This window comes from Leopardus geoffroyi, chromosome B4 (assembly GCF_018350155.1).
Source record: "Leopardus geoffroyi isolate Oge1 chromosome B4, O.geoffroyi_Oge1_pat1.0, whole genome shotgun sequence".
Classification (NCBI taxonomy): domain Eukaryota; kingdom Metazoa; phylum Chordata; class Mammalia; order Carnivora; family Felidae; genus Leopardus; species Leopardus geoffroyi.
In genome coordinates, this window is record NC_059341.1 from 125,791,672 (window position 1) to 125,811,323 (window position 19,652).

The window sequence follows — 19,652 nt, forward strand, 5'->3', positions numbered from 1 at the left end:
GGGCAGAGAGAGAGGGAGACAGAATCTGAAGCAGCTTCCAGGCTCCAAGCTGTCAGCATGGAGCCTGACGCAGGGCTTGAACTCACGAACCGAGAGATCATGACCTGAGCCGAAGTCAGACACTTAAACTACTGAGCCACCCAGGCGCCTCTTATCATGTCATATTTTAATTCTAAGCCCGTAAATCTCTTTCCCCACTGCTCTTTGTCTCTTTATATATGTGTCATCAGTGCTTAGTGCTGTGCTGGCCACATATTTAGACTTAAATAAGTATTGAGTGAATCTTGAATGTGTGTTTTACTGAAAGGAAGAATAAGTAAATGATTTAGCTGAAATTATCAGCTAAAAAACCAGCTTAAAGCTGATATTTGTTTTCCCTGAGTTGTACTTTTTTTAAGCTCGCTAACTCTTTCCCCCTTTGACGTTTGTTGTCTTCACAGCTTGCTCGTTAAGATTTGGAAGGAATTGCACCCCATGGGACATCATAATGTGCACAGAAATTCCCAAGGAAATTCTAAATAGTCACCTGCTTCGCCTCCCCTCCCCACCCAGATTCCTAAGTCTGTAGTTGAAACATGGGTACATGTTGAACGTCGTGGTGCTAGACAGGAAGTGGGTGAACAGTACATGGGCAGATGGGACTTTCTGGGGTCCACCTGCGGAAGACAAGCTGACACAAGCTGGTGCCTGGAGCCAGCCTGCTATGCCTGGCAGCATCGTCACCTTGGCCACTCAACACAGCTCATGAAGATCATGTCTTTTCACTGATACTTTTTTGATAGCTTTTATATAACAAAATCCTTATTCTAGTTATGACTTCAGATACTAAGGCACTGTACGTGAACTCCCTAAAGTAATATATTTGTGTGTTACCTTTCACTATTTCTAGGTCACGTTAATTTTTAGCTGTAATAATGGTTAAGTTGATTCTTACTGTTACCTCTTTCCCTTTCTTACCTTTTGGTTTTCAGCTTTATTTAAGCATCAGAGAATTTCTTAAGTTAGCAACGGTGTGTCTTATGTTGCAATATTTAAAAATAAGCCATTGAAATTTGCATGCCCCACGCGCGTTTCGATTAACTTTCTGTTTTCTTTAGCCGAAGATTCATGTCACCCTGGATCCTTCGTATGCATCGATTCTCCCGTTCTCATCATGTCAATTCTGTACTCTCTTCGAGGATTTGTGACTGATGGTTCGTGGGGTGTATGGAAAGTTCTTTATGAGGATGTGTGGCCACTTAGTACTGCAATGTAGATTACTCAGTTTACCGATGTATTTCAACAATTAAAACATTTTTAATCCCTCTTCACCTGGATTTCTTGTTTTTTAAAAGATCACTTTCAAAGAAGTCACACATGGCATTGTGATATATAGATACTGTATCAGTGTATAAAGCTAACAATGTATATAACCCGATTGCCATGAAGAATCAAAATTTTTCATAAGAAGGAAGACATTGTCTTATATATCTGGTCTATGTGACAACCGCTGGGATGTCAAATTGATAAATATATATCGAAAGTGCTTTTCCGAGCAGGTGGCCAGAGCGGAGTCTTGGATCTTGCTTCAAGTGGTTGCTAGCTGCATCTGGGGTGTCATGAGCCATGGGACCTAGCTCTGAGGAAAGAGTAAATCAGACCTGGGAGATCTGCGTGGTCCTAATAGCTGTTGTCAATATTTTATCAGGACAGTTTATTGGGAGGAGGTTCAAGATGGCAACATAGAAAGATCCTAAACTCATCTCCTCCCACGTGCACAGCAGACTACATCTCCACGTGAAGCAGCTCCCTCTGAAAAGGACCTGAAAGCTAGCTGAACCGCGCCTCCACAACAAAGGATAGAAGCACCACACGGAATGGGGAGGGGCACAGTCATGCTCTTGCAAGCAGCTCCACCCTAGGCACAGAGACCAGCAGCTGGGAAGGGTCTCACTGTTACAGAGCTTGTCCCTGAGGAGGGAGGGGTTTTGCTCCACATCAGGTAACCCAGCCCTTGGGAACTGCGTCAGAGAGATGAACCCTCAAAGCACCTGGCCTTGAAAACCAACAGGGCTGACTTCCAGGAGAACCAGAGGACTTTAGGGAATGAAAATTCCCCTCTTAAAGGGCTTACACACAGACCCACTCATCCCAGGACCCAGCACAAAAGTAAGTGTAAAAGATGCTTAGATCATATGCGTAGGGGACACATTTGTTAATCTTGCAGCATCTGCCAGAGAGACGGGAACCTGTTGGGAGTCTCTGGGGACAGATGTGCTGGCAGACACCATTTTTGCATTCTACTTCTGCCTTGTTGGGACTGGTGCTGACGGTCGCCATTTTTGTACCCCACCCCCCAAGCCTGCTAGCTCTGGTGGAAGTGTCCTGCCTGCAGGTATGGCAGCCAAAGCCCACCCAGCTCCAGCTGAGTGCCCTGCCCCCATGGCCCACTGTGCCAGCCACAGGGCATGTGCAGCCCACACAAGGGTCACCTTGGAGCACCTGGCTTTGGTGGGAACGGGCGATTGTGTTTCTAGACCCCTTGGACAATCAGTCCTTGATGGGTTGCCACCCCCCAGGGCACTGCACAAGCAGAGGACTGAAACCTACCTCCAGGGTTCATGTGAAAAAGGAGATTTTCTTGTCCTGGAGCCTCAATCTGAGGGGCAGGCTTCTAGGCTTCTGGTTTGCTACATATTCTTAGGCTACAGAGGTGCCCCCAGGGAAGATGGGCAGGAAGATAACCGTATTGGAGCTCTCCCTTGGCCTCCTAACAGCTGGCTGATAACCTCCCAGAAAGCCATGAGTTTTGCAGTTGTCCCCCTGGGGACGCCTCCAGATTTCCTGGTCTGGAAAGTCTTCAGGGTTTAGGATTGCAGATCCACAAGACTGTATATGTGATATCCCTTGAAAGGTGCTCCCTGTGGATCTAGATGGCTTACTCTTACGTAAAAGAACTAGAAAAAGAACAAATGAAGCCCAAAGGAAGGAAATAATAAGGTGGAGATAAATGAAATAGAGACTAAAAGGATAGTAGAAAAGATCAGTGAAGTGAAGAGTTGGTTCTTTGAAACTGTAGATAAGCTAACATACAGGCTAACATACCTAAAATCAAAAATGAAAGAGGAGTTACAACTGATACTATGGAAATACAAGGATCATAATAGACTACTACAAACAAACTACTTTTTTTTTTTTAATTTTTTTTTCAACGTTTATTTATTTATTTTTGGGACAGAGAGAGACAGAGCATGAACGGGGGAGGGGCAGAGAGAGAGGGAGACACAGAATCAGAAACAGGTTCCAGGCTCCGAGCCATCAGCCCAGAGCCCGATGCGGGGCTCGAACTCACGGACCGCGAGATCGTGACCTGGCTGAAGTCGGACGCTTAACCGACTGCGCCACCCAGGCGCCCCCAAACTACTTCTATATAGTAGTTTAGTATACTACAAACATACTACTATATGCCAGCAAACTGGACAATCTGGAAGAAGTGGATAAATTCCTAGAAATATACAATCTTCCAAGACTGAATCTTGAGAAAACAGAAAAATCTGAATAAGCCAATGGCCAGTAAAGAGATTGAATCAGTAACCAAAACCTCCCAACAAACAAAAGGACCAAATGGCTTCACTGGTGAATTCTATTAAACATTCAAAGATGTAATACCTATTCTTCTCAGACAAGGACCCCACAGTGTAGAACGTTACAGGCCAGCACAATAATCCTGATGAACATAGATGCAAAAGTCCTCAACGAAACAAATACTAGCAAACCAAATTCAACAATACGTTAAAAGGATCACACATCATGATCAAGGTTGGTCTATCCCAGAGATGATCAACATCCACAAATGAGTCAATATGATACACCAATTTAACATTTGTATATAAAAAGCTGTTGTGTGGAAAGAAGCCTGAATGAGAGGCAGGGAGACTCCAAAGCAAACACAGAGAACTGCCTAAGTTCCTAAGGACATGATAGTCCTGGGGCCATTGTGCCACGGGGAGTGTGAGTTGGCTTCTGTGAAACAAATTCGTGGCCCTGTGATCGGTTCTCCCCTTCGCTTTGGCTTAGGTTGCTGTCTGTCCCTGGATGCCAAGACACATTCTCACTTTTCCATTTACACTGCTTACCACCCTGGTCTCGTCTCACATGAACCTAGAATTGTATGAAAGCCCGTTGAACTTTTAACATGATAAAAGAACATTGAAGGTAAGAGTAAGACATGGTCCTAATATCCATCCCCCTGTCCCCTAATGGCATTTCGGTGGAACAGCAGCAGTTTATCCCATTAAGGTTAACAGATTAACTTTGTGAAAACGTTTAATTTTGACATAATTTTAGCTTTATAGAGGAGTGTAAAGTTGGCACAGACAATTCCCATATGCTTCCCCTGATGCTAACGTCTTACACAGATTTGTCAAAACTAAGAAATTAAATATTGGTACAATCTACAGACTTTAGTGGGATTCCGTTAGTTTGGGCATAAAGGTCCTTCCTCTTGTTCCAGGATCCAATCCGAGGTTCTGTTGCATTCCATTATATTAGGTCCTCCTGGCTCCTTAGTCTCCCCATTCTGGCAGTTCTCTCAGTCTTGCCTTGTTTTTTTATGACCTTTACACTTTTGGGGCCTCCTGATAGATATTTTGTAGCATGTCTCGCAATTTGGATTTGTCTGTGTTCTTATGGTTAGACTGCAGTTTTAGATTTTGGGGTAGAATACCACAGAGGCGATGCCCCCCCTTCATCACACATCGTATCTCATGATTTCACCACAGCTTGTTGCTGGTGATAATGACCATGATCACTTGGTTGGTTAGGGGGGCATCTGTCAGGTTTTTCCACTGTAAGGTTTCTAATTTTTCTTTTCCAAACTCTGGTCCTTATAAAATGAGTTACCATGTTTAGAACATACTCAAAGGAAAGGAGAATAAAGCTCTACCTTCTGGAGGAAGGAGTATCAAGGAATTTTTAGACATTTGTTAACAAGCACTACAGTAGTAAGTATTTTGGGGGAGATACTTGGAGACTCTACAGATGTCCTGTTTCTTCTTAAAGGTTTGCCCACTAATTGTAGCATTCACTCTCAGATGTTGCCTGTAGCATTTATTACTATAGTGTTTCAGTGCTGGTTTTCTACTTTCCTCATTCTGTCAGATGTATTATTTGGAATTCTTCTCTAAGGAATATTTGTCTGTTCTCCCCTATTTACTTATTTGTGCAATCTCTTATTTGTATCAGTAGTGATGGATATTTATTTTGTTCTTTAGATTATAATCTGATACTGTCACTATTTTATTGCTCAAATTCTTTGAGCTTTGACCATTGGTAGTTCTTCAGGTTGGTTCTTTTCTTTTTCTTTTTCTTTTTTTTAACGTTTATTTATTTTCAGAAAGGGGCAGGGGCAGAGAGAGAGGGAGAGAGAGAAAATCCCAAGCAGGCTCTGCACTGTCAGGGCAGATTCCAACACAGGGCTCTATTTCATGATCCCAATGCGGGACTGATGTCACAAAATGTGAGATCATGACCTGAGCTGAAATCAAGACTCAGTTGCTTAACTGACTGAGCCACCCAGGCACCCCCAGATTGGTTCTTGACATGGCTTATTTCCCCCCCACCCCCCTGCCTTAGGTTGACTTTTAGTAGTAAGCTGGCCTACAAAATAAAAATCCAAGTCAAAAGTTAAAGCATACTCCTAAAACTTCATCAATTTTATTATAAATGAATAGTGTTTTCCATATTATGACAAGTCTTAACATTTTCCTTCAACTAGACATTACTTAAATTTAGAACCTTGTGATTCTCACATGCTAATAATACTTGCCACCCACTTACCTCTGTCTTAAGGCGAATGATTATAATATTTATTAAGGACTACAAGAATCTTGAGTGAAAGACTTAAAGTAGGAGATCTATTAACATTAAGATCTTTCAAAAGAAAAGTGAGAGATTAGTGAAGCCTTAAAAATGCCTGAAAGCTAAGAGGTAACATCTTTTCAAACAATATATCCTGGTTGTTTGCAAGATTATTATTTAAAAATATTAACAGAAGGATGAGTTTCAGAAATTTTCTGATTAATATATTAGAGAAGGCTTTTTTTTTTTTTTCAACGTTTATTTATTTGGGGGACAGAGAGAGACAGAGCATGAACGGGGGAGGGGCAGAGAGAGAGGGAGACACAGAATCGGAAACAGGCTCCAGGCTCTGAGCCATCAGCCCAGAGCCCGACGCGGGGCTCGAACTCACGGACTGCGAGATCGTGACCTGGCTGAAGTCGGACGCTTAACCGACTGCGCCACCCAGGCGCCCCTAGAGAAGGCTTTTTAAAGAAACTTTCTGAGCGAGGACACATTTACTCCTAGACTTAGTTAAGAAAGACCACTAGAGTTTACTTTTGGAAGAAACTGAATCTGGGATGTAGAAGTCTGGTTTTGGCAGGTACAACTAACTTCTGAGGTGTTACTGAAGAATGGCTGGCCTGGTAAATTGAGTTCTCAAAAGTGTTCTGGAGTAAGGCTTGGGGGAGAGAGGCAGAATGATAGAAGATGCTAAGTTAGCATGACAGGCAAGCTGTCTCTGCATGTTTGAATTGGTAAGAGCTTGAAGAAGAAGAGAAAAGGTTCAGTTTTGCAAATGAGAGCTTTGTGTAGTCATATGGTATCCATGTCCAAGGTTGTGAGGAATTTCAGGGGTGAAAAGTTCTGTAAGAGACTCATTCCCAGGAAGACATTTGCTTATTTGCTTATTTTTACATAATGCATGCGATAACTTCAAGCAGTACAAAGTGATGTGCTTTTCCATAGATTGTGTTCTAGTACCCAGTTCTGATTTTCAGTTGCTCATCAGCCATCATCAGTCAAGTTCTCGCTGTGCCCCAGGTGGGTATTAGTTGTTAACAGTATGGTTGAAAGTCCCTGCATGCTAGGCTCTTTAGACTAGTGAGGATATACCCGGTAACCTGCAGTGTACACAGAGCCATGCCCAGTGCCGGCATGGATTACTCTGGGAGCACAGAACAGGGGCAGCTAAGTCAGAAAAGATTAGAAAAGATTCCCCAGAGGGCAGTCCTCTGCAGAACCACATGAGAGAGGGTGAGCTGGCCAGCCAGAGGTGGGAGAAGAAAGAGGCTTCAGGCGCAGAACCTCAGGTACAAAGAAGGCACCGAGGGTCCTTGGCATATCCTGGGAACTGCTAGGAGTTCATCTTGGCTGGCTGGGAGCTGATGGTAATGGGGTGAGAGGGGCGATAAGGTGAGCTTGTGAGGCACTTCATAAGCCACACTAGAACTTCTAAAAGCTGTGGGAAGGCATTGAGGGAGAGAAGCAGTGGTGGAGCTTGTGTTCTGGGTCCTTCCATTTACCTGTTGTGTGGGGGCCGTCGGAAGGTTTGGTCCTGCTGTCTACCCCAGCTCCGGGTTTGTGGTCTCTCTGTGGGAGGCATGAATGATATTATTAGGTCTAGATGGTGAAGGTGGGGCTTTCCTATTTAATCTGTCATACAAAACACTTGGAGTTTTCAGATACAGTGCAATTTGTGGAAAGGTTTGAGGCAACCAAGAGTTTGATAAGGTTCACCCCTTACACGAGACCATACCTTCAAGACTGGGAGAGATGGCTGTTTATCTAATGCATAGAAACCAACACGGAGAAAATGAAGAAACATAGGAATATGTTCCAAATGAAAGATTCCATCAAGAATATCAGAAACATTGCATTAAGGCAGGGTCATGCCCCTCCCAGCACCAAGTATGACCAGGTACTTAGTAATTAGGTGTTTGAGAATGTTGAAATCATCCTGTTGTTTCTTTTATTTCTTCCATATCTTTTTCCAAAAAACCATTCTATTAAATGAAGACAAGCTTCTTTGTCCAGTGGAGACTTTACACTTAGATAACTTAGCACTTGACTGCGTATTTTGCTTATTCTCTACATATGTAATATTGAAGTACTCAGACTCCTTAGAAGGCAGGTATATTCGTGTATATTTGTATACAATTGTATATTCTTTTCCATTCTTAGAATTGAGTCCCCTAGACCCACTATGAAGAAATGGCCTTATGTTGGTAGGGAAAGCAAAATAATTTGTGTCTCTCTCCCACACAAGAAGCAACTATGGTGTCTTTTCTACAGTAGTCATACCTTTGAGACAATTTTAAGGTCTTTGGCAAGTCATTTGGGTTTTCTTGCACCTTGGCAAATTGCAGTGAATGGTACAAAATCTATTCTAGTTCTCTTCTAAGATTGTTAGCAGAATTCATTGATTGATTGATTCATTTATCCAACAATCATTTCCTGAGTGTCTACTCTGCCTGTCATTGTTTAAGGCATTGGAGATGCAGCGGTGAACAAATCCTATGACATCGCTTATGTTTTACAAAGGAGACACACACTAAATATATATATATATATAAATATATATATATATAAATATATATATATTTATATATATATATTTGCACACACACACACACACACACACACACACACACGCATTATAGTTTGTGAGAGTAATAAGTTCTATGGGGAAGACTAAACCAGAGAAGAGGGAATAAAGAGTTAGTTGGGAAGGTGGGAATTATAACTTTAATGTTTTCTTTTGAGAGAGGGAGAGAAAGAGAATGAGCGGAGGAGGGCAGAGAGAGAGAGAGAGAGAGAAAGAGAGAGGGACAGAGGATTGGAAGCAGGCTCTGCATTGACAGCAGCAAACTCGATGTGGGGCTCGAACTCATAAACCATGAGATCGTGACCTGAGCCAAAGTTGAACACTCAACTGACTGAGCCACCACTCAGGTACCTCATGGGAATTGTAACTTTAATCTTAAATAGAATGATCAGGGAATTTTTCACTGTAAATATGATGCTTGAATCAAAGACCTGAAGAAGTAGCTATTACCCATGTGGTATCCAGAGGAAGAGCATTTTAAAGAGAAGAGAGGGACAAGTTAAAATACCTCATGCAGGCATGTGTCTTCAGTGTTTGAAAAGGGCAAAGAATTCAGTGTGGCTGGGCAAAAATTGCAAATGGGAGAGAAATAGGGGAGGCTAGAGAGCTGCTAGGGAAGAGATTTTGGAGAAAGATTAGGTCTGTTGTTGACCAATGGCTTTGTAAGTTATTCATATATTTTAGAATAAAAATTGTAGATATTTAAGATATACAACACAATTTGATATAAATACAGTCAAGCTAATTAACACATTACCTCCTTCATATAGTTCCTTCTTTGTGTGTGATGAGATCACTCAAGATCTCTCTCGGCCTATTTCCAGTATTTAATGCAACATTATTAAGTATAGTCATTATGCTGTACATTAGATCTCTAGACTTACTCATCCTACATAACTAACTTTATACTCTTGAGTAAAATCTCCTCATTTCCTCCATTCTCCCAGCCCCTGGCAGCCATCATTCTACTCTCTGCTTTTATGAGTACAATCTTTTTTTTTTTTTTTTTTTGATTACACCATAAGTGAGATCATATAGTATCTATCTTTCTCTGTCTGTATTACTTTACTTAGCGAAATGTCTTCTAGATTCATCCATGTAGGTATCAATGGCAGGATTTCCTTTTTCATGGCTGAATAATATTCCATTATATATATATAACATACAATAATATAAAAATATAACAGCATAATATATATCTATAATGGAATATTGTATAAACTATATATATTATATACTTTCTTCTTTATGCTCTCATCTGTTGATGGACACTTGGATTGTTTCTATGTCTTGGCTACTGTAAATAATGCTGCAATGAGCATCTCATTGAGATACTGATTCCATTTCCTTTGGATATATACCTGGAAGCAGAATTACTGGTAGTTCTGTATTTAATTTTTTGAGGGATCTCCATATTTTCCCATAATGTCTATGATAATTTACATTCCCATCAATAGTGTAAAAATGCTTTCTTTTCTCCACATCCTCACCAACACTTGTTATCTTTTGTCTTTCTGATAATAGCCATTCTAATAGGTGTGAGGTGGTATTTCATTGTGTTTTTGATTTACAATTCTTTGATGATATTGAGCATCTTTTCATTTATCTGTTCAGATATCTGTTGGCTATTTGTATGTCTTCTTTTGAGAAATTTCTGTTTGGATTTTCTGCCCATTTTAAAATTGGGTTATTTAAATTGGGTTATTTGCTAGTGAGTTGTTTGAGTTCCTTATATATTTTAGATATTAACCATCTATCAGGTATATGGCTTGCAAATATTTTTTTTTTCCCATTCTGTATGTTCTCTCTTCACAATGTTGATCGTCTGCTGTGCAGAAGCTTTTTAGTTTGATGCAATCCCATTTGTCTATTTTTGCTTTTCTGCGTGTAGACACTTCATTCTATGAGGTGGGGAGCCCCTGGATGGTTTGCAATAGAGATGGTTCAAGTTTTAACTGGATTACAGGTTGATGTATTGTGTGTGGTGAGGAGGGAAGCAGGGACATCAGTTGGGAGGTGGTTGAAGTAATCTAGGAGAGAGAAGAAGATAGTTTGGAAGAGGGTGATAGCATTGGAAGTAGTCAGATTCTAGATGTATTTTGAAGGTAGAGCAGATAGAATTTGCTGCTGCATCAGATGTGAGATATAAGAGTAAAAGAAGAATTAAGGAGTGCTCCAAGGATATTGGCTGAGCAACTAGGAAAATGGAGTTGCCATTTGCTGATATGGGGAAGATCGTGGGAGGAGCAGGCTTGAGGGATAATCAGGTGATTGGGTACATTAGCTTTGAGATGACTCTTCAGTTTCAAAGTGAGTACATAGGAAAGGAAGGTAAGATGGCACACACATACATACCGTGTACAGATGGAATTTATAGCCACAGGGTGATGGGATTGCTAGCAGAGTGAATAGATGGAGGAGAGATTGAAATGCTGAGTCCTGGTCACTCAGTGTTTGGGTCTTGGAAGATGGGGAAGGACCAGCAAAGGAGAGTGAAAAGGAGTAGAGAGAGAGGGAGGGAGAGAGAGAGGGGAAATCTGGGAAAGTTTGGCGTCCTGGAGATCACACGCAGAAAGCATTGAATGGAGTACCATATTAGAAGGGCCACACAGTGGTAAATGGTTAAGACAACCATACCCTCAAAAGCACAGATTCCCATAGAAACAAAGCCAGTGGGAACAGAGAAGAGAGTCAGGAGATACTGATTTTGTTTTAGGCAAGTGGTCTGTTAAAAAAACAACCCTCTTTAGGTCTATTATAATTATTGGCCTAGGTATATTTTTGACTGATTTGGTTCTGTTTGGAGCTAATGAATCTGTAGCTCTGGATTTCCTAATTCTCTACACGAGGGTGGTATATTGAGAGGGAATGCTCAAAGGAAGTTGTGTCTTCTACGGACAAGTTATTGTCTTTCTATAATTGCTTGCAGCTTTAGAGCAGTTACAGTCATAAAAACATGTAAACTGGGAAAGTGATGAGTAGAACAGGAACATCTCTCCCCAGATCTTGGAGCACTAATAAAGCCACAATAGCCACAATAGGGCTGGTACAGGAATAGATAGATTGGTGGAACAGAAGAGAAAATATATAAACATCTATTTTTGCATATGATGATGTCATTATAAATTAGAATGTAAAGGATGATTTGTCCTTTTTAAAAATTTATCTTGGGGCGCCTGGGTGGCGCAGTCGGTTAAGCGTCCGACTTCAGCCAGGTCACGATCTCGCGGTCCGTGAGTTCGAGCCCCGCGTCGGGCTCTGGGCTGATGGCTCGGAGCCTGGAGCCTGTTTCCGATTCTGTGTCTCCCTCTCTCTCTGCCCCTCCCCCGTTCATGCTCTGTCTCTCTCTGTCCCAAAAATAAATAAACGTTGAAAAAAAAAATTAAAAAAAAAAAAAAATTTATCTTTTTTGGGGCGCCTGGGTGGCGCAGTCGGTTAAGCGTCCGACTTCAGCCAGGTCACGATCTCGCGGTCCGTGAGTTCGAGCCCCGCGTCAGGCTCTGGGCTGATGGCTCAGAGCCTGGAGCCTGTTTCCGATTCTGTGTCTCCCTCTCTCTCTGCCCCTCCCCCGTTCATGCTCTGTCTCTCTCTGTCCCAAAAATAAATAAACGTTGAAAAAAAAAATTAAAAAAAAAATTTATCTTTTTTAAATGGTGCTGAAAATAATTTGCTGATTGGGTAGACAAATGGCAAGAGTCACCAAATAACCTATCAATGTATTTGAGTGGATGTGAGCATAATATAAATGATAAAACCATAGAAAAGGAAAATATTGTTGACTATTTATCTGACCTGGATCGGAAAAGAGATTTATGTGAATGACACATAATGCTGAATCCATAAAGAAAAGTATTGTTAGATTGGACTATGTAAAAAATGAAAGCCTATGTAAGAAAAAAAAAAAAAAACAAGCCTGGAAACATTTAAAAAGCAAATAACGGAAGAAACAAACAACATTTGTGATAGAAGGTTAAAGTGCTTTGCAAAGTGCTCTTAGATGAACGGCCTAAGAGAATTATGGACAAAGGAACCAAAAAGGCAATTCATAAAAGGGATACAAATGGCCAGTGAATCATTGTGGGAAAAGTTCAACCTCATTAAAGTCAAATGTTGCAAAGAAAAGTCACAGTTTTCACTTTTCAGACACTGCTCATCACCGCATCTGCTGCTCTATTAGGAGGGCCCCTCTTGGTCATGTGACTCCAGTATTATTACTCTTTGCTTTCAACATCCATGAGTGGGAGCCTTTCAATTCCCTGGCCTCAAAACTCCTTGACCTTATCTTCCCCAATTAACTTGTTCTCTACCCAGCCTCTGACACTCACTCCCACTGCATGCCCCAGCTCTTGTTATTTACACATTTTTTAAATGTTTGTTTATTTTGAGAGAGAGAGACAGAGACAGAGAGAGGGAGAGAGAATCCCAGGCAAGCTCTGTGCTGTCAGCGCATGACCGTGAGATCATGACTTGAGCCCAAGTCTAGTCGACCGCTTAACCCGCTGAGCCACCCAGGCGCCCCAGCTCTTGTTATTTACATAACTATAACTTTTTACAGTGACACTTTCTAACATTCCACACTGTTGCTCCCTATCCCCTCTCTTTCCATCTCCTGACTCCAACAGTCTTTCAACCCCAGCAGGACCACTCATTGCTGCTTTCACTGCTAATCCGTCTTGTGCCCTCATGTCCTTCCTTACCCAGTTCAAACACTAAGGTCAATCAATATCATCACTCCATTGCACACATCAACTCGCTTGCTCCTGTTTTCTGCTGCAATCACTTGACTAACTATGACCCTGGATGGAGCCATTCCCCTGCCTGCACATGTGCAGCTGAATAGAACTGCATAGAAATAGACATTCAGCTAACAGAGACTTCCAGTGGGTCCATGGTGCTGCCTGGCCATTACCTTCTATTTTCTTAGTCCATTCATACTTCCATTCTCTTAGATGGCTATGTCATATTTTCTCACTTCTCAAACATCTACCACATCCCCTCCCATCCTCACTCTAAGCTGACACCATTGCTTCCTATTTCACCAAACAGAAATAAAAACAGGAACAATCAAGCTCCCCCAACCTTGGGTATCCCATTTTTCCTTTCCTTGCAAACTCCAAATACCGCAACTGGAGAGCATTGCATCCTGTCCTCTTTGGCCCAGCGAGGGGCTTTGCTCCTATAAGTCTCTCCAGTTCTCCGACAATTCCGAAATCAATTCCCCACCCTTTACAGTATAATTTCCATCATCATAAAAATGTGCTTTTATTTCTCCTACCTTAAAAAAACCCTCTCTATTGACCTAATACCCCTTTCTTTCCTTCCTTTGCAGCAAACCTCCTTACAATAGTTACTGGTCTATACTCACTGTCACCAATTTCTCTCTTCCTCTTCTTTAAAAAAAAAATTTTTTTTAATGTTTATTTTATTATTTTTGAGACAGAGAGAGACAGAGCATGAACGGGGGAGGGGCAGAGAGAGAGGGAGACACAGAATCGGAAGCAGGCTCCAGGCTCTGAGCCATCAGCCCAGAGCCCGACGCGGGGCTCGAACTCACGGACCGCGAGATCGTGACCTGAGCCGAGATTGTGACCTGAGCTGAAGTCAGATGCTTAACCGACTGAACCACCCAGGCGCCCCTCTCTCTTCCTCTTCTTGAACCTACTCCATTCAGGTTTTCACTCCTCTTTCCACTACAACCGTTGTTCTCAGGGTCACCAATGACCTGCTTGTTGCTGAATCTCATGGTCAGTTTTTGGTCTTCATCTTGCTCTTGATGTTTCCAGCCTCCCTGAAACACTTCTGCACTTGGCCTCCAGGTCACCAGGTTCTCTCGATTGTCTTCCCGCCTCTCTAGCTGCTGATTCTCAGTATCCTTTGCTGATTCCCTCTGATGATCCAAACCTCTATACCTAGGTGTGTCCACCAGCTTGGTCTTTGGACTGTTCTTCTTTTCTATTTATTCAATGCACTGCCAGTTCTTTTTTTTATTATTTATTTTTATTTTTTCTTTCTGTCTCTTTTTCTATAATTTATGTTTGTTTGTTTTTTTTTTTACAATTTACATCCAAGTTAGTTAGTGTATGGTGCAACAATGATTTCAGAAGTGGATTCCTTAAGCCTCTTACCCATTTAGCCCATCCCTCCTCCCACAACCCCTCCAGCAACCCTGTTTTTTATTTAAGAGTCTCTCGTGTTTTGTCCCCCTCCATGTTTTTATATCATTTTTGTTTCCCTTCCCTTGTGTCCATCTGTTCTGTGTCTTAAAGTCCTCATATAAATGAAGTTATATGCTATTTGTCTTTCTCTAATTTCGCTTAGCATAATACTCTCTAGTTCCATCCACGTAGTTGCAAATGGCAAGATTTCATTCTTTTTGACTGCCAAGTAATACTCCATCATATATATATATATACCTCATCTTCTTTATCCATTCATCCATTGATGGACATTTGGGCTCTTCCCATACTTTGGCTATTGTTGATAGTGCTGCTATAAACATGGGGGTGCATGTGTCCCTTTGAAACAGCACCCTTGTATCCCTTAGATAAATACCTAGTAGTGCAATTGCTGGGCCATAGGGTAGTTCTATTTTTAGTTTTTTGAGGAACCTCCATACTGTTTTCCAGAGTGGCTGCACCAGTTTGCATTCCCACCAGCAGTGCAAAGGAGATCCTCTTTCTCTGCATCCTCGCCAACATCTGTTGTTGCCTGAGTTATTAATGTTAGCCATTCTGACAGGTTTGAGGTGATATCTCAATGTGGTTTTGATTTGTATTTCCCGGATGATGAGTGATATTGAGAATTTGTTCATGTATGCACTGTCAATTCTTAAGTGTTTGTCCTCAGTCTCGACCTCTCTTGAAACTTGAGTTCTCTATGCAATTGTATGGTCTCTATCTCCATTTGGATGTCTTAAACCATATCTCAGATTTAACAAGTCCAAATCTTTGTTCTTTTTTTTTTTTAATTTTCTTATTTTTAAAATTTACATCCAAGTTAGTTAGCATATAGTGCAACAGTGATTTCAGGAGTGGATTCCTTAATGCCCCTTACCCAGTTAGCCCGCCCCCCTCCACAACCCCTCCAGGAACCCTCTGTTTGTTCTCCATATTTAAGATTCTCTTATGTTTTGTCCCCCTCCATGTTTTTATATTATTTTTGCTTCCCTTCTCTTGTGTTCATCTGTTCTGTGTCTTAAAGCCCTCATATGAGTAAAGTCATATGATACTTGTCTTTCTCTGATTGACTAATTTCGTTTAGCATAATACTCTCCAGTTCCATCCATGTAGTTGCAAAAGGCAAGATTTCATTCTTTTTGATTGCCGAGTAATACTCCATTGCCGAGTAATACTCCACATCTTCTTTATCCATTCATCCATTGATGGACATTTGGGCTCTTTCCGTACTTTGGCTGTTGTTGATAGTGCTGCTATAAACATTGGGGTGTATGTGTCCCTTTAAAACAGCATACCTGTATTCCTTGGATAAATATCTAGTAGTGCAATTGCTGGGTCATAGGGTAGTTCTATTTTTAATTTTTTGAGGAACCTCCATATTGTTTTCCAGAGTGGCTGCACCAGTTTGCATTCCCACCAGAAAGAGATCCTCTTTCTCCACATCCTCGCCAACCTCTGTCATTGCCTGAGCTGCTAATTTTAGCCATGCTAACTGGTGTGAGATGGTATCTCGTTGTGGTTTTGATTTGTATTTCCCTGATGATGAGTGATGTTGAGCATTATTTCATGTGTCAGTTGGCCATCTGGATGTCTTCTTTGGAGAAGTGTCTATGCATGTCTTTTGCCCATTTCTTAACTGGATTATTTGTTTTTTGGATGTTGAGTTTGATTAAGTTCTTTATAGATTTTGGATACTAACCCTTTATCTGATATGTCATTTGCAAATATCTTCTCCCATTTGGTCAGTTGCCTTTATTTTAAAAATTAAAAAAATTAAAATAAAATTAAGAAATTAAAAACAACAACACACACACAAACAAATCAAATAAATGATGCTAGATCCTAGGTGTGTTTTGGTCTGGGTGTTGAAAGGGGCTTGATAGATTAGAGAAAAAAGAGGAAAGAAAAAAAATAGTTTGAAAATTTGAAAAAATGAATACAGTGAAATAGAATAAAATGAAATGATGGAAGTAAAATAGAATTTGAAAAAATTTACACAAAAGTAAAAAATATAGAAGAAAAAATTAAAGAAAAATATTTTTAATAAAAATTGAAAATAAAAATAAATTTTTTCTTTCTGTATTCAAGAAAAAGAAAGAAAAAGAAAAAGAGAAAAAAAAGAAAATTGAATAGATGGACCAGCAAACAGACAGAAATACGATTGAAATTGCTTCGTTTTCCCCTAGAAGTCAAACTATGAAGTGCTTTATGGTCCATAAACTAAGCAGGCAGAGAGACTTGTGTTCCTGAAGAGCGAGGTTGGCCCAGTTGGGCAGGGGTCAGATTAGCGGCTCCGCTCTCCACCAGATGGCGCTGCTAGCCTACTGGTGTGGATTGTTGTGGTGCTCGTAGGTGCTCATGCTCATGCGCGGGAGCAGTGAAAATGGCGCCACCCAGCTGCCCAGTCTCTAGTATCGGAACTCTGTTCTCCCTGCTCAGCAACCGCGCACCAGTCCTTTGTCTTTGGCTTCCGTCCACTCCCCTCTTTTACACTGTCTGTGACCATGCTGTCAGATGGCACCTCCCTCCTGAGTTTTATCTCAGATGTGTCTGTGTTTCCTGGCCCCTTACTTCTGAGGGACTGCGGCTCTGACCCGCTCAGATCCTCTGGGGGACAGTCTCACCGAGCAATCGTTGGGTGCCGGCTGCACCCAGGAACGTTCTCGGGACTGTGCTGCTGCCCATGCTCAGAGACTGCGGCTGGGTGCCAGCTCGCCCCAGAGAAAGATCACACGATTGTGTAAGGGCAGCATTTCAGGGATTATGGAAAATCACAAAGCGCATCTGACACCAGGCTTCACCCCAGCGACCTTGTTCCAGCACCAGTGAATGTGGCTGTTCTCCCAGGTCCACTGGAGCCTTTGCCTGTCAAGCGGGGGCACACAGCCTCTACCCGATGTCCTCCCAGCAGGAGAACTGCCTCTCCCGTCTGGCCCAAAGAACCCCAGACTCCACTCTGCTCCTGGGGATTCACCCTTCCCACCAGAGCATGGCCAGGTATAGAGCTGCGGAGTTTCAGAGTCTGCATTCCCCCTGTTTATAGAGTCTTAATGGAATTTAAACCCTCTCCTTTCTCCCTTTTTTAGTTCAGTCCCTGTGGCTGTTTCCACTTTCTCTGCAGCTGCTTTTGGGTGGGTGCTTTTCCCGTATTCTTCCCCCACCCCCCGTCTCCATCCTCTCTCCATAAGCAAAACAGCTCCCTGCCCTCTGGGGCTTCTCTCTCCCCATGCATACCTGCTGAGTTCTGTGGTTCAGGTTGTGCAGATTGTTGTGTTAATCCTCAAATCAGTTTTCTAGGTGTGCAGGATGGTTCAGTGTTGGTCTGGCTGTATTTCATGGACACGAGATACAAAAAAACCTTCCATGCTGTTCTGCCATCTTGGCTCCTCCTCTCCCAAATCTGTGTTCTTTGTCTTCCTTCCCAGTTTTTCTCCTGTTGCGGAATTCTCCAACTCGGTAAAGGGCAACTTCATTCTTCAAAAAGCTGGGCGTCATCCTTAATGCTTCTTTTTCTCCTGTCTTCCACCTGCTGTATCAGCAAATCTGATGGGCATAGGAACCACCTTTGTCATGTGCCTACATTTCTGTTTCTTCTCTCCATTGTCATTACTGCTATCCCAGTCTATACTATCATCTCCCTCCTGGATTACTGTAATAGCCTCCTGAGTCCTGACACATCTCGTGCTTCCTTCCTTAACCTACTCCAGCCTGTTGTGAGCACAACATTCAGACGGTTCTGGTTAAACGTCAAGTCAAAACCCTCCAGTGCTTCCTCTTCAATTTCAGTGAAAGAGCTGAAGTCTGTACAGTCCTGCACAACAGGTGTCTTACACCACTCCTAATTCCAGTAACCCTTCTGACTTCTCCCTTTTTGCTCTAGCTACACTGATTCTGCATTTGAACTTGCCAACCAGGCTCTTGTCTTTCATTTTCTTTCTTTTTTTTTTTTTTTTAAATTTTTTTACTATTTATTTTTGAGAGAGAGAGAGAGAGACAGCAAGCAGGGGAGGGGCAGAGAGAGAGAGGGAGACACAGAATCTGAAGCAGACTCCAGCAGAGCCTGACGTGGGGCTTGAACCCATGCACCATGAGATAATGATCTGAGCCAAAGTCGGATGCTTAATTGACTGAGCCACCCAGGCACCCCATCGTCTTCCATTTTCATACTTGCTGGCACACCCATGCCTGCACCCAGCTTCCTCTCTCCTTCAGGGTTTGACTGAAATGCCCCCCATTAAGGCTTTCCTTGCCCACCTCGTCTAAAACCCACCTCCTTTGTACCCATGCTTCTAGTCCCACTTCTGGGTTTGTTTTGTTTTTTTTTATTTCTAACTTTTCTCCCTAGCATTTATAAGAAACACATTCTACACTTTATGTATTTTCCTTCCTGGGTGTGGCCTCCTTCACTGGGATGGAAGCTCCAGGAACAGGGATCTTTGTCCTTCTTGCTCACTGCTTTATCGTGGCACCTAGCACCTGGCACATAGTAGATGCCTAATAAATACTTATTTGAGTGACAAAGATATCAAATGCAAGAACACTCAGCCTTGGCATGAGTATGGTGAAGTGCACGCTCTCATCTTTGCTTGGGAGCTTCAAGTAATAAAACCTTTCTGAGGCCAGTTTGGCAGCTTGAATGAAGAGCATTTAAAAATGCCCATATCTGGGGCACCTGGGTGGCTCCGTCGGTTAAGTGTCCAGCTCTCGATTTCCGCTCAGGTGATGATCTCATGGTTTGTGAGTTCAAGCCCTGGGTTGGGCTCTGAGCTGACAGTGTGGAGCCTACTTGGGATTCTCTCTTTTCCTCCCTCTCTGGCCCTCCCCCGCTCATGCAGGTGCACACCTATGCTTTTTCTGTCTTTCAAAATAAATAAACTTAAAAAAAATGGTCACATCCTGGACTCAGACGTTCAATTTCAGGGATTTATTTTAAGGAAATGATAATGGATGTACAGACTTACATGAAAAGGATGTACATCAGTTTTTATAGTAAAGAGAAATTGGAACCAATATGATATTTTAAAATAAGGGAATGCTTAAACATTATGAAT

At 42.0% G+C, this 19,652-nt stretch overlaps 1 protein-coding gene across 2 annotated transcripts in view; it reads left to right on the top strand.

Annotated features, from left to right (window-relative positions):
• CB4H12orf75 (chromosome B4 C12orf75 homolog) overlaps positions 1-1,310 on the top strand; it is a 38,830-nt gene extending 37,520 nt beyond the window's left edge. For both annotated transcript variants that reach the window (XM_045463531.1, XM_045463532.1), the window contains one exon: positions 441-1,310. The gene's annotated coding sequence lies outside the window, so the exon portion shown is untranslated. The remainder of the gene's footprint in view (positions 1-440) is intronic.
• The last annotated feature ends 18,342 nt before the right edge of the window (positions 1,311-19,652 follow it).